The 12,983-nt window shown below is 63.1% G+C and overlaps 10 non-coding genes across 10 annotated transcripts; 4 read left to right on the top strand and 6 right to left on the bottom strand.

Annotated features, from left to right (window-relative positions):
• Positions 1–594: 594 nt before the first annotated feature.
• TRNAE-CUC (transfer RNA glutamic acid (anticodon CUC)) lies at positions 595–666 on the bottom strand. The gene has a single exon. It is a non-coding gene; the product is annotated as a tRNA-Glu (tRNA).
• Positions 667–957: 291 nt separating this feature from the next.
• Positions 958–1,029, bottom strand: TRNAG-UCC (transfer RNA glycine (anticodon UCC)). The gene has a single exon. It is a non-coding gene; the product is annotated as a tRNA-Gly (tRNA).
• A 710-nt stretch (positions 1,030–1,739) lies between these two features.
• On the bottom strand, positions 1,740–1,811 carry TRNAD-GUC (transfer RNA aspartic acid (anticodon GUC)). The gene has a single exon. It is a non-coding gene; the product is annotated as a tRNA-Asp (tRNA).
• Positions 1,812–2,407: 596 nt separating this feature from the next.
• Positions 2,408–2,490, top strand: TRNAL-CAG (transfer RNA leucine (anticodon CAG)). The gene has a single exon. It is a non-coding gene; the product is annotated as a tRNA-Leu (tRNA).
• Positions 2,491–3,546: 1,056 nt separating this feature from the next.
• On the top strand, positions 3,547–3,617 carry TRNAG-GCC (transfer RNA glycine (anticodon GCC)). Its single transcript has one exon. It is a non-coding gene; the product is annotated as a tRNA-Gly (tRNA).
• A 5,306-nt stretch (positions 3,618–8,923) lies between these two features.
• Positions 8,924–8,995, bottom strand: TRNAE-CUC (transfer RNA glutamic acid (anticodon CUC)). Its single transcript has one exon. It is a non-coding gene; the product is annotated as a tRNA-Glu (tRNA).
• Positions 8,996–9,286: 291 nt separating this feature from the next.
• On the bottom strand, positions 9,287–9,358 carry TRNAG-UCC (transfer RNA glycine (anticodon UCC)). Its single transcript has one exon. It is a non-coding gene; the product is annotated as a tRNA-Gly (tRNA).
• Positions 9,359–10,068: 710 nt separating this feature from the next.
• On the bottom strand, positions 10,069–10,140 carry TRNAD-GUC (transfer RNA aspartic acid (anticodon GUC)). Its single transcript has one exon. It is a non-coding gene; the product is annotated as a tRNA-Asp (tRNA).
• A 596-nt stretch (positions 10,141–10,736) lies between these two features.
• On the top strand, positions 10,737–10,819 carry TRNAL-CAG (transfer RNA leucine (anticodon CAG)). Its single transcript has one exon. It is a non-coding gene; the product is annotated as a tRNA-Leu (tRNA).
• A 1,056-nt stretch (positions 10,820–11,875) lies between these two features.
• Positions 11,876–11,946, top strand: TRNAG-GCC (transfer RNA glycine (anticodon GCC)). Its single transcript has one exon. It is a non-coding gene; the product is annotated as a tRNA-Gly (tRNA).
• The last annotated feature ends 1,037 nt before the right edge of the window (positions 11,947–12,983 follow it).

The following is a 12,983-nucleotide window of genomic DNA, read 5'->3' on the forward strand; positions in this document are numbered from 1 at the left end:
CCCTCTCCCGCGCCTTCCGCTTTCCGTCGACGCGGCCACCAGTGATGCCGCCAACCACCACCACCGCCGCCGCCGCCACAACCTGCAGCGCCATCGCCAGCACCCTGTCCACCACGGCCACCAGCACCGTCACCAGCAGCACCAGCAGCACCAGCAGCACCACCAGCACAAGCAGCAGCACCACCGCCTGAGCTGGGAAGAGAGGGTGGCTTGTCAGCCGCGAGGATTGTGGTGGCGGAAGCAGTGCCGCTTGAGAGTCCAAGCACGCTCGTGGCCACGGCTGCGCCGGCCAGTCGTGTTTGGGGCTGGGGCAAGCGTCGGAGCAGGAGTCGTCGCCGAAGGCCTCGAGTGGGTGGGCGCGCGAGGCCGAAAGTTTTGGCGGGGCACGAGGGTGGAGGTTGCACGCCAGGGCCTGGGGCTGCAGGTGGAGGGTACCGGGTGGCTCTTGTCGGGGCGCTGAGGTCACGGGGCGGGGGAGAAGGAGCGGACGAGTTGGCTTGGCGCGTGGGCTAAAAGGGGGGTGGTGGTGGGGTGGGGGCGGAGTGTTTGTGGACGCGCTGGGGAGGTTGGTAGGCGGAGAGGAAGAAGAAATGCTTCCCTGACCGGGAATCGAACCCGGGCCGCGGCGGTGAGAGCGCCGAATCCTAACCACTAGACCACCAGGGAGCGTCGGGCTCCGCGTCGGGCCTGCCTCTGCTCGACCCAGCCACTGGGCGCTGCCTTGGCGCCAAGGCCCGGCCTTTCCACGTCCAGCCGCCCTCCGCCCCTGGCAAGCCACGTGCCCTAGCGTTCTTCCTGCTTGCTGGCACCCTCAAAACACTGCGCGCCTCCTTCCCGCACACGCGCGAGAAGCCGCAGGCCACCTAGCTCCCTCTTTTCTGCGCCCAGCTCCCAGCTCTCCCTCACGGGCCCCGGGCGGGAGGGCCGGCCGTGGAGCTCGGCAAAAGATGGGCCCGCTGCGTTGGCCGGGAATCGAACCCGGGTCAACTGCTTGGAAGGCAGCTATGCTCACCACTATACCACCAACGCTGCACAGCCCGGGCCGCCCCGACACGCCGGCCCCGGGCTCGCCGGAGCGCGGTCTCGCCGCCGCCGCCGCTGCCCCTGCGGCGGCCGGGCGCAGCCCGGCCCCGACGCCCCGTCCGCCAGCAGCTCTGCGCTGCGTCAGGCGCCACCGTCGGCCGCCCCGGGCGCCTCAAGCGCTCCAGCCCTACGCAGCTGCCCTCGCCCCCGGCCCGAACGCTTCTGGGGCGGGGGGCGGGGTGGGGGCGCGCTGTCGCTGCCTTGCTGCTGCCGGGCCCTCGGCTGCACGCCGCGGCCCGACCCCTCCGCGGGCACGCCACCTCTGGTTCCCCGCTCGCCAAAGCCCTTCTCCAACGGCTGTTGGGCGAGGCCACTCCCCGGCACCGAAAGGGGACGGGACTCATCCGCCCCACACCCGTCCCGGCAGCCGTGAAGCTGTGCAGGTGTGCGTCGCGTCGCAAGGAGCCCACTGCGGCAGCCACTGTGGGCGGGCCGCAATGTCGTCGGGCGCTTGTGGGGTCGAGAGGAGGCCCTCGCTCGGCCGTGGCGCCCGAGCGCCCGGCGAGGAGGACGGGCAAGGGGTTGCAGGGGTGGAGGGCTGGAGGCGGTCGAGGGTGGGCAGGCCCCGCTGGAGGGCGGAGGGACGAGAAGAAGGGCCGTTGGGGCCAGGCGGCTGGACAGAGAGCGGCGCCAGCCACCAAAAAGGGGCGTGTGGCCTCCCCGTCGGGGAATCGAACCCCGGTCTCCCGCGTGACAGGCGGGGATACTCACCACTATACTAACGAGGACGGCGGCGGCCACGCGGGCGCCCGACTGCTCTCCGGCTGCCTGCAGTCGCCTACCCCCTGCCCTCGGCCCTCTGCCCACCACGGGCGCCCGCCACGTGCCCGACCCGACCCGACCCGACCCGACACCACACCAAACGCGTCATGCAAGGAGGCAGCCCGGGACCCCGCCAGGGACACGGATCCGCGTGGCGCTGGAAACTCCCAGTGCGCGCTGCCTATAGCCCCCGACGCCAGGATCGCGCCGGGAGGAGGGGGCCCGAGGGGGCCGGAGAGCTCAAGCAAGGCTGTGAGGAGGAGGTGGGCGCTCGCCGTGCCACGTCCCGGGAGAAGAGGCGGAGGGGTGGGCGCGGCCGGCGGCAGAAGCTGGCCGGACGCGGCACACGGCTGGGTCCCGGGCCAGGGGTGGGCGAGGGGGCGGCGGCGGCGGAGCCGGGCGCGACGGCTGGCCTCGCTGCCCCGTTGGCCGGCGCGCGCCCGGTCCGTCGCGCAGCCGGACGGCCGCCCCCTGGCGCAGAGCACCGCGTCGGGCCAAGGGCATCGGTGTCCGCGTCGCGTCGGGTCCCAGCCAGCCGAGCGGCGACGCGCCCAGGCCCGCCGTCAGGATGGCCGAGCGGTCTAAGGCGCTGCGTTCAGGTCGCAGTCTCCCCTGGAGGCGTGGGTTCGAATCCCACTCCTGACAAGCCAGCCTTTTTTGGCCCGCCCAACAAATGCTGCACCCGGCCCGTCCCGGGCCTGGACAACACCCTACCGCCTCACACTCCGTTCCTGCCTCGCACTCTTGCCAGCTCCCCAGACTCCGGCCCCCTCGACGCGACACCCACACGACGCCTCTCACACGCAGGACCTCCTCAGCCACAGCTGCTCTTCCTGCCCAGTCCTGTGCGCCGGCCTCACGGAAACAGCCCAGGGGGAACCCTCTGGAAACTGCCGTTCAGGACACATGCCCTCCTCGCCTTCGCAGTGCAGGCCTTCGCGGCACTTCTTTCACCCACCTTGGCGCCACAGCGCATGTTCACGCGAGAAGCCGCTGCCCCGGCCGGACCCAGCCACACCCCGGCGCGCTCCCTCAGACGGCTGTCCACGAGCCAGCAGCCACTCGGCCAAAGTGCTCCTCCTCACGACCAACGCACCGGAGCGGGACCCTTCGGGAGAGCGGCCGGCAGGAGCGCAGAAGCCAGGCTCAGACAGCGCTGGTCATTGGCGCGGCGGCGGCGGCGGCGGCGGCGCTCCCAGGCGCCCATGTCCCACACTCGCTGTCTCCTCACAGCCCGAGCTCCCATCCCCTCTCCAGCCTGCTGCCCGCCAACGCCCGGCACGAGCGAGAAAGCCAGGCGCCAGAGGGACTTTGGGCCAGGGCCGGCGGTCGCTGTGAGGAGCGTCGGAGCTCAGCCGCACCTGCCACGCGTCGCCTGCCCTGACTGGAATTCGGGCGCAGGCCAGGCTGGGTCCGGTTCCTGGCTTCCTCCGGCGACACTGACAGTCTGGCGGCGGCCCTGGACGGCAGATTCGGAAGCGCAGGTTGGGCCGAGTCCGCCTCCGTCCCTGCGTCCCTCCTTCCCTCCGACCGCGCCGTGCCCTGGGGGTCCTCCCCGTTCCCCCGGAGCCTCTCCTTCAGGTCACTCACCGCCTCCTGCTCACATGGAGCGGATGTCCATGGGCGAGCAGCGAGCCACCAGTGTCTGGCGGTTGGCGGCGAGCGCCGCTGGGGCGGCGTCGGGCGGCGGCGGCCATCGGTGCATGGGTGGTTCAGTGGTAGAATTCTCGCCTGCCACGCGGGAGGCCCGGGTTCGATTCCCGGCCCATGCAGCGACCCAGTCCCCTTTTGGTCCCGCAGCCCACAGCGGAGCTAGGCTTCCCCTCTCCCACGCTCAAGGCACCTGTCCTACCACAGCATGCTCCCACCCGCAGCCCACCGCCGCACCTTCCCTCTCCTGTCCTGCCCACGCCGGCGCCCCCTACCCTCCGTGGGACGAAAACCCCAACCCCGAGAGCCAAGCCTCCGTGACCTGACGCCTTGCGGGCTCAGCCACTCTCGCGCCCACACACCTTCCTTGTCCCTTTTCTCTTTCTTACCCTGATCCCGCTGGGGTCACACGGTGCACTGGAAGGAATACCCTACACTGGCACCCGCTCGCCCCACCTCTTCACGTTTCACCGCGCTTCCCCGCTCTCTGCCTCACTCTCCCCACACTCGGAAAGTTACACAGTGTTTGCTCAACCAGGAACCGAAAAGCTGCCGCCCCTGGGAGGGCTACATTGCACTCCCCAGGAGTGTCCCCAAAGCGTTATCCTGCACGAGGAATTCCAAAGAGGAATTCCACAATATCAGGGCAGAGTGCACTCTATGTTCACTTTACGTCCCTCAGCCGAAATATTTTTCGAACACCCGCCCGCTCCCCCACCACTAAAACCACCATCACCACCAACACCCCAACAACAAACACCACCCCCTCCCCTGAAGCCCTCCTCCCACCACTGGCACCCCACCTAGCGACACCACCCCCCAGCACCATCAAATCCTACTTTGTCAAGGGTACTGCCCTTGCGTGTGTCCGTTTGGCCTCATTTTTAATTTTTATATTTTTGAATTTTCATTTTAATAGAAGTATAGTTGATTTACATTATTGTGTTATTTTCAGGGGTACAGTAAACTGATTATCTTTTCTATACATGTGTATATATACGCATATAGATCGTTACTTTCCGTTACAGGTAATTACGAGACGTTGAATATAATTCTCGGTGCTGTGCCATAAATCCTGTTATTCGTACCCGCTAATACCAGCTCCTAATTGATCCCTCGCGTACACGTTCCCCTTGGGTAACAGTAAGGCTGTTCTCTCTATCTGTCAATCTGTTCCTGTTTTGCACAGAGGTTAACTTGTACTATTGTTTGGATTCCACATATATGTATTTTGGTCCTTCTGTCTGACTTATTATACGAGGTTCGGTGCTAGCTAGATCCATCCGTGTTACTGCAAATGACAAGCTCTCATGCTTTTTATGGCTGAGTAATATTCCATGAGATTGATTTTAATACATTGAAAATCTCTCTCTCTCTTATCTGTTTTTCTATCGATATCTATCGATCGATCTCTCTATCTTTCTATCTCTCTCTCTACCTATCTATATCTCAAATTTCCTTAAGCCAATCATCCACGGAATGACACCTGGGATTTTTTCCCCTGTCATGGCTATGGCCCACGGTGCTGCTATGAACATTGAGGTGTACGTATCTTTCCCAATTAGAGGTTTTGTCTTTTCCGCATACATACTCAGGATGGGGACGGCTGGATCATATGGTAACTCTCCATTGGTGCCTTCATTGTTGTTTTCATTGTCGTTGAAGTGTAGTTGATTTCTAAGACCGTATTAGTTTCAAGTACACAGCAAAGTGATTCGGTTTAGAATGTATACTGTATTTACAGATTATTTTCCATTATAGGGTATTCCAGGACATTGAAGTATCGTTCCCTGTGTTATTCAGCAAGTCCGTGTTGCTTCTCTATTTTGTACACAGTAGCGTGTATCTGTTAAACACATACTCCTAACTGATACCTCCAATTTTCCCTTTCCACATGCATACCCGTCACTTGGTTATCGATGTCTGCAGAGTGTTTTTCTATTTTGTACATAGACAAATGTCAATTATGTATTAGATTCCACCTGGAATTCGATATCATATAATATTTATCTTGCTCTATATCTGCCTTTCTTCACACAGTGTGATAGACTCTAGGTCCATTCATGTGGCTGCGAATGACAGTATTTCATCGTCCATTGGGGCTGAGTAATATGCGATGGTAGGTTTCTACAGCACATCTTCTTAAGTCCACCGTCCACTCATGGGCCCTTGGGTTCATTCTGGGTCTCGGCTATTGCAAATAGTGCTGCTAAGAAGTCCTTGAGGAGGGGGGCGGTGCATGTAACCTTTCGAAGTAGAGGTTTCATCTTTCCCACGTAGGTACCCAGCAGTGGGGTTGCTGGATCATATGGTAGCTCTCCTTTGGTGCCTTCATTGTTGTTGTCGTTGTCGTTGAAGTGTAGTTGATTTCCAGTCCTGTATTAGGTCGGGTGTACAGCACAGTCGTTCGGTTTGTATGTATATTGTATTTTCAGATTAGTTTCCTTCATAGGTTATTCCAAGACATTGCAGATCGTTCCCTGTTATTCCGCAAGTCCGTGTTGCTTCTCTATTTTATACACAGTAGCGTGTATCTGTTAATCCCACACTCCTAACTGATCCCTCCAGCCTTCCCTTTCCCCTCGCATAACCGTCAGTTGGTTTTCGATGTCTGTGGAGTGTGTTTCTGTTTTGTCCATAGATTCATGTCTATTATGTTTTAGATTCCACCCGGAAGTGATATTATATAATATTTATATTTCTCAGTCTGACTTACTTCACGTAATTTGATGGACTCTAGTTCCATCCATGTGGCCTCAAATGACAATATTCCATCCTCCTTTATGGCTGAGTGATATTCTACGGTATATTTATGCAACGCATCCTTTTAGATCCTTCGTCCACTCATGGGACTTTGGGTTCATCCCGGGTCTCAGCTATTGCAAATAGTGTTGCTAGGAACGTGGAGGAGGGGTGCGGTACTTGTATATTTTCGAAGCGGAGATTTCATCTTTCCCACATCTATACCCTGCAGTGGGGTTGCTGGATCATATGGTAACTCTCCTTTGAAGCCTCTTTACTTCTCGACCTCATCCTCACATGCCACTCTCCCCAACCACATCCCCTAAGCTCCACACGCCACCACACACCCCGCCACACACACACACACACACACACACACACACACACACACACACACACACACACACACAGACCTGAGACTTGGCGGATTGAAGGTGTTTCCTGATGAGAGGTTACCTTCGTTTCTGGGGCTGTAGAATGCCCCACTCAATTCAGACCTCGCCTAGACTCTGACTCCTATCCTTGTTTCTCTCCTTCCCTTGCCTGCTTCCTACACTGCTGCCCCAGCCCCAGCCCCCTGGTTAGCCTGACCACCTCAAAGCACAGCCCACCTGTCTCGCCCTCTCACCCACCGCCCCGCTGGGGTCCTCTCCCACCATCGTCCTCGTACCACAGCCCACTCACCCCCCCTGCTTGCTATCTGCCCTTCCTCGAAGACTCCAGGCTCGCTCCCCTCTACCCGCCACCAGCCCCTAGTTCCCCAGCCCCTCTCTCACACATCCGGTGCAGAAGACTCACTTCCGCCACTCCTGGCCTCCCACGGGCTCCTCAGACCCACTCCTACTCCATGGCCACCCTCTTCCCTACATCGGACCCACCCGCACACCGCACGCAATTGGGGGGCCAAGGGCAACCGCGGGCCCAAGCTTCGGCAGAGCCCCTGCCTGAGTGGCCAACTACTCTCCTAGCCAGTTCCCCGCAAGCCCCACTCCTCTCCTTCGCACCTGCGCTCCACCCAGTGCCCTGGACTCGTCCTGCCACCTCCCAACCCGAGGCTCAAGGCCGGCCCTTCTCTATGGGGTCGTCTGGCTCCGTTCCCTAAGCCTCGTGGTGTGGCCCCCAACCACGGCGACAAACACCTTCACCCCGTACTCTCGCCCACCCACACTCACCCCGAACACACCCACAAGGGCGTTGACGAAAGCGCCTGCGGTGATGGGATGCACCCATATGCCGACAGGGGCTCCCTTCCACAGGGGAACCGGCTTGCTCTAAATCCAGCGACTATACTGCTCCCGCCAAACGCTGCAGCTCATCGGCTGTCCACTCTGCCTCTGAAGGAAACAAGCTGTGAACCGCACACCAAACCCTTTGCTGACAGACGCGCCCAAGCCTGGCCTGAGAGGAGACCGAGGTCGGTGATTCACCATGGCCAGAATCCATAGGAGAAGGTGAAGACAGGCTGAAGAGAGGGATGGAGTCCATCCAATAATAGATAGTAACGTGGGAATGGGGAATATTAGAAGTCATAGCCAGGTGAGGGGTGCATGTGTGTGTGTGTGTGTGTGTGTGTGTGACTCTGGTGTGTGTGTATGTGTGTGTGTGTGTGTGTGTGCGCGCGCGCGTGTGCGTGTGTGTGTGTGTGTTTGCTGTTAGTGGAGGGGGAGGTATCGTCGGTAACGTTCTTGCCTCTCTGTGACAGGACTGAGAGTACCGGTAATGCAATCCGAATACCATGTTGGCTGGTAGTCCACCCTGCCACGCATCTGTCTCCACACCCTGCCACTTGCATAGCTAAAGTTTCCCGGGCGGCATCCGGTTTCTGCCTGCTTTCTCACCTCCACTGCCCTTTCGACCAACTACAAGCACGTGGCCAGGTTCCTTTTCACACCTCCGCCTCCCGGCAGCCTGTCTGCTCCCCTGCGCGGTTCAAGACCCCCGCGTCCTTGAAGGCCAACGACAGGCCCACGGGCTTCGAGGGCAGCCCAGGAGCTGGCACGCAGCAGGTAAGCCATCGGGACTGGTCGCTGGCTTGAAAGGAGACGTAAGGGACGGCCAGTCCCGGCAAGTGGCCCAACTTGGAGACGGAGGGCCCTCTCCCGCGCCTTCCGCTTTCCGTCGACGCGGCCACCAGTGATGCCGCCAACCACCACCACCGCCGCCGCCGCCACAACCTGCAGCGCCATCGCCAGCACCCTGTCCACCACGGCCACCAGCACCGTCACCAGCAGCACCAGCAGCACCAGCAGCACCACCAGCACAAGCAGCAGCACCACCGCCTGAGCTGGGAAGAGAGGGTGGCTTGTCAGCCGCGAGGATTGTGGTGGCGGAAGCAGTGCCGCTTGAGAGTCCAAGCACGCTCGTGGCCACGGCTGCGCCGGCCAGTCGTGTTTGGGGCTGGGGCAAGCGTCGGAGCAGGAGTCGTCGCCGAAGGCCTCGAGTGGGTGGGCGCGCGAGGCCGAAAGTTTTGGCGGGGCACGAGGGTGGAGGTTGCACGCCAGGGCCTGGGGCTGCAGGTGGAGGGTACCGGGTGGCTCTTGTCGGGGCGCTGAGGTCACGGGGCGGGGGAGAAGGAGCGGACGAGTTGGCTTGGCGCGTGGGCTAAAAGGGGGGTGGTGGTGGGGTGGGGGCGGAGTGTTTGTGGACGCGCTGGGGAGGTTGGTAGGCGGAGAGGAAGAAGAAATGCTTCCCTGACCGGGAATCGAACCCGGGCCGCGGCGGTGAGAGCGCCGAATCCTAACCACTAGACCACCAGGGAGCGTCGGGCTCCGCGTCGGGCCTGCCTCTGCTCGACCCAGCCACTGGGCGCTGCCTTGGCGCCAAGGCCCGGCCTTTCCACGTCCAGCCGCCCTCCGCCCCTGGCAAGCCACGTGCCCTAGCGTTCTTCCTGCTTGCTGGCACCCTCAAAACACTGCGCGCCTCCTTCCCGCACACGCGCGAGAAGCCGCAGGCCACCTAGCTCCCTCTTTTCTGCGCCCAGCTCCCAGCTCTCCCTCACGGGCCCCGGGCGGGAGGGCCGGCCGTGGAGCTCGGCAAAAGATGGGCCCGCTGCGTTGGCCGGGAATCGAACCCGGGTCAACTGCTTGGAAGGCAGCTATGCTCACCACTATACCACCAACGCTGCACAGCCCGGGCCGCCCCGACACGCCGGCCCCGGGCTCGCCGGAGCGCGGTCTCGCCGCCGCCGCCGCTGCCCCTGCGGCGGCCGGGCGCAGCCCGGCCCCGACGCCCCGTCCGCCAGCAGCTCTGCGCTGCGTCAGGCGCCACCGTCGGCCGCCCCGGGCGCCTCAAGCGCTCCAGCCCTACGCAGCTGCCCTCGCCCCCGGCCCGAACGCTTCTGGGGCGGGGGGCGGGGTGGGGGCGCGCTGTCGCTGCCTTGCTGCTGCCGGGCCCTCGGCTGCACGCCGCGGCCCGACCCCTCCGCGGGCACGCCACCTCTGGTTCCCCGCTCGCCAAAGCCCTTCTCCAACGGCTGTTGGGCGAGGCCACTCCCCGGCACCGAAAGGGGACGGGACTCATCCGCCCCACACCCGTCCCGGCAGCCGTGAAGCTGTGCAGGTGTGCGTCGCGTCGCAAGGAGCCCACTGCGGCAGCCACTGTGGGCGGGCCGCAATGTCGTCGGGCGCTTGTGGGGTCGAGAGGAGGCCCTCGCTCGGCCGTGGCGCCCGAGCGCCCGGCGAGGAGGACGGGCAAGGGGTTGCAGGGGTGGAGGGCTGGAGGCGGTCGAGGGTGGGCAGGCCCCGCTGGAGGGCGGAGGGACGAGAAGAAGGGCCGTTGGGGCCAGGCGGCTGGACAGAGAGCGGCGCCAGCCACCAAAAAGGGGCGTGTGGCCTCCCCGTCGGGGAATCGAACCCCGGTCTCCCGCGTGACAGGCGGGGATACTCACCACTATACTAACGAGGACGGCGGCGGCCACGCGGGCGCCCGACTGCTCTCCGGCTGCCTGCAGTCGCCTACCCCCTGCCCTCGGCCCTCTGCCCACCACGGGCGCCCGCCACGTGCCCGACCCGACCCGACCCGACCCGACACCACACCAAACGCGTCATGCAAGGAGGCAGCCCGGGACCCCGCCAGGGACACGGATCCGCGTGGCGCTGGAAACTCCCAGTGCGCGCTGCCTATAGCCCCCGACGCCAGGATCGCGCCGGGAGGAGGGGGCCCGAGGGGGCCGGAGAGCTCAAGCAAGGCTGTGAGGAGGAGGTGGGCGCTCGCCGTGCCACGTCCCGGGAGAAGAGGCGGAGGGGTGGGCGCGGCCGGCGGCAGAAGCTGGCCGGACGCGGCACACGGCTGGGTCCCGGGCCAGGGGTGGGCGAGGGGGCGGCGGCGGCGGAGCCGGGCGCGACGGCTGGCCTCGCTGCCCCGTTGGCCGGCGCGCGCCCGGTCCGTCGCGCAGCCGGACGGCCGCCCCCTGGCGCAGAGCACCGCGTCGGGCCAAGGGCATCGGTGTCCGCGTCGCGTCGGGTCCCAGCCAGCCGAGCGGCGACGCGCCCAGGCCCGCCGTCAGGATGGCCGAGCGGTCTAAGGCGCTGCGTTCAGGTCGCAGTCTCCCCTGGAGGCGTGGGTTCGAATCCCACTCCTGACAAGCCAGCCTTTTTTGGCCCGCCCAACAAATGCTGCACCCGGCCCGTCCCGGGCCTGGACAACACCCTACCGCCTCACACTCCGTTCCTGCCTCGCACTCTTGCCAGCTCCCCAGACTCCGGCCCCCTCGACGCGACACCCACACGACGCCTCTCACACGCAGGACCTCCTCAGCCACAGCTGCTCTTCCTGCCCAGTCCTGTGCGCCGGCCTCACGGAAACAGCCCAGGGGGAACCCTCTGGAAACTGCCGTTCAGGACACATGCCCTCCTCGCCTTCGCAGTGCAGGCCTTCGCGGCACTTCTTTCACCCACCTTGGCGCCACAGCGCATGTTCACGCGAGAAGCCGCTGCCCCGGCCGGACCCAGCCACACCCCGGCGCGCTCCCTCAGACGGCTGTCCACGAGCCAGCAGCCACTCGGCCAAAGTGCTCCTCCTCACGACCAACGCACCGGAGCGGGACCCTTCGGGAGAGCGGCCGGCAGGAGCGCAGAAGCCAGGCTCAGACAGCGCTGGTCATTGGCGCGGCGGCGGCGGCGGCGGCGGCGCTCCCAGGCGCCCATGTCCCACACTCGCTGTCTCCTCACAGCCCGAGCTCCCATCCCCTCTCCAGCCTGCTGCCCGCCAACGCCCGGCACGAGCGAGAAAGCCAGGCGCCAGAGGGACTTTGGGCCAGGGCCGGCGGTCGCTGTGAGGAGCGTCGGAGCTCAGCCGCACCTGCCACGCGTCGCCTGCCCTGACTGGAATTCGGGCGCAGGCCAGGCTGGGTCCGGTTCCTGGCTTCCTCCGGCGACACTGACAGTCTGGCGGCGGCCCTGGACGGCAGATTCGGAAGCGCAGGTTGGGCCGAGTCCGCCTCCGTCCCTGCGTCCCTCCTTCCCTCCGACCGCGCCGTGCCCTGGGGGTCCTCCCCGTTCCCCCGGAGCCTCTCCTTCAGGTCACTCACCGCCTCCTGCTCACATGGAGCGGATGTCCATGGGCGAGCAGCGAGCCACCAGTGTCTGGCGGTTGGCGGCGAGCGCCGCTGGGGCGGCGTCGGGCGGCGGCGGCCATCGGTGCATGGGTGGTTCAGTGGTAGAATTCTCGCCTGCCACGCGGGAGGCCCGGGTTCGATTCCCGGCCCATGCAGCGACCCAGTCCCCTTTTGGTCCCGCAGCCCACAGCGGAGCTAGGCTTCCCCTCTCCCACGCTCAAGGCACCTGTCCTACCACAGCATGCTCCCACCCGCAGCCCACCGCCGCACCTTCCCTCTCCTGTCCTGCCCACGCCGGCGCCCCCTACCCTCCGTGGGACGAAAACCCCAACCCCGAGAGCCAAGCCTCCGTGACCTGACGCCTTGCGGGCTCAGCCACTCTCGCGCCCACACACCTTCCTTGTCCCTTTTCTCTTTCTTACCCTGATCCCGCTGGGGTCACACGGTGCACTGGAAGGAATACCCTACACTGGCACCCGCTCGCCCCACCTCTTCACGTTTCACCGCGCTTCCCCGCTCTCTGCCTCACTCTCCCCACACTCGGAAAGTTACACAGTGTTTGCTCAACCAGGAACCGAAAAGCTGCCGCCCCTGGGAGGGCTACATTGCACTCCCCAGGAGTGTCCCCAAAGCGTTATCCTGCACGAGGAATTCCAAAGAGGAATTCCACAATATCAGGGCAGAGTGCACTCTATGTTCACTTTACGTCCCTCAGCCGAAATATTTTTCGAACACCCGCCCGCTCCCCCACCACTAAAACCACCATCACCACCAACACCCCAACAACAAACACCACCCCCTCCCCTGAAGCCCTCCTCCCACCACTGGCACCCCACCTAGCGACACCACCCCCCAGCACCATCAAATCCTACTTTGTCAAGGGTACTGCCCTTGCGTGTGTCCGTTTGGCCTCATTTTTAATTTTTATATTTTTGAATTTTCATTTTAATAGAAGTATAGTTGATTTACATTATTGTGTTATTTTCAGGGGTACAGTAAACTGATTATCTTTTCTATACATGTGTATATATACGCATATAGATCGTTACTTTCCGTTACAGGTAATTACGAGACGTTGAATATAATTCTCGGTGCTGTGCCATAAATCCTGTTATTCGTACCCGCTAATACCAGCTCCTAATTGATCCCTCGCGTACACGTTCCCCTTGGGTAACAGTAAGGCTGTTCTCTC

The sequence above is a fragment of the Camelus dromedarius genome, chromosome 23, assembly GCF_036321535.1.
Source record: "Camelus dromedarius isolate mCamDro1 chromosome 23, mCamDro1.pat, whole genome shotgun sequence".
NCBI classification, from domain to species: Eukaryota; Metazoa; Chordata; class Mammalia; order Artiodactyla; family Camelidae; genus Camelus; species Camelus dromedarius.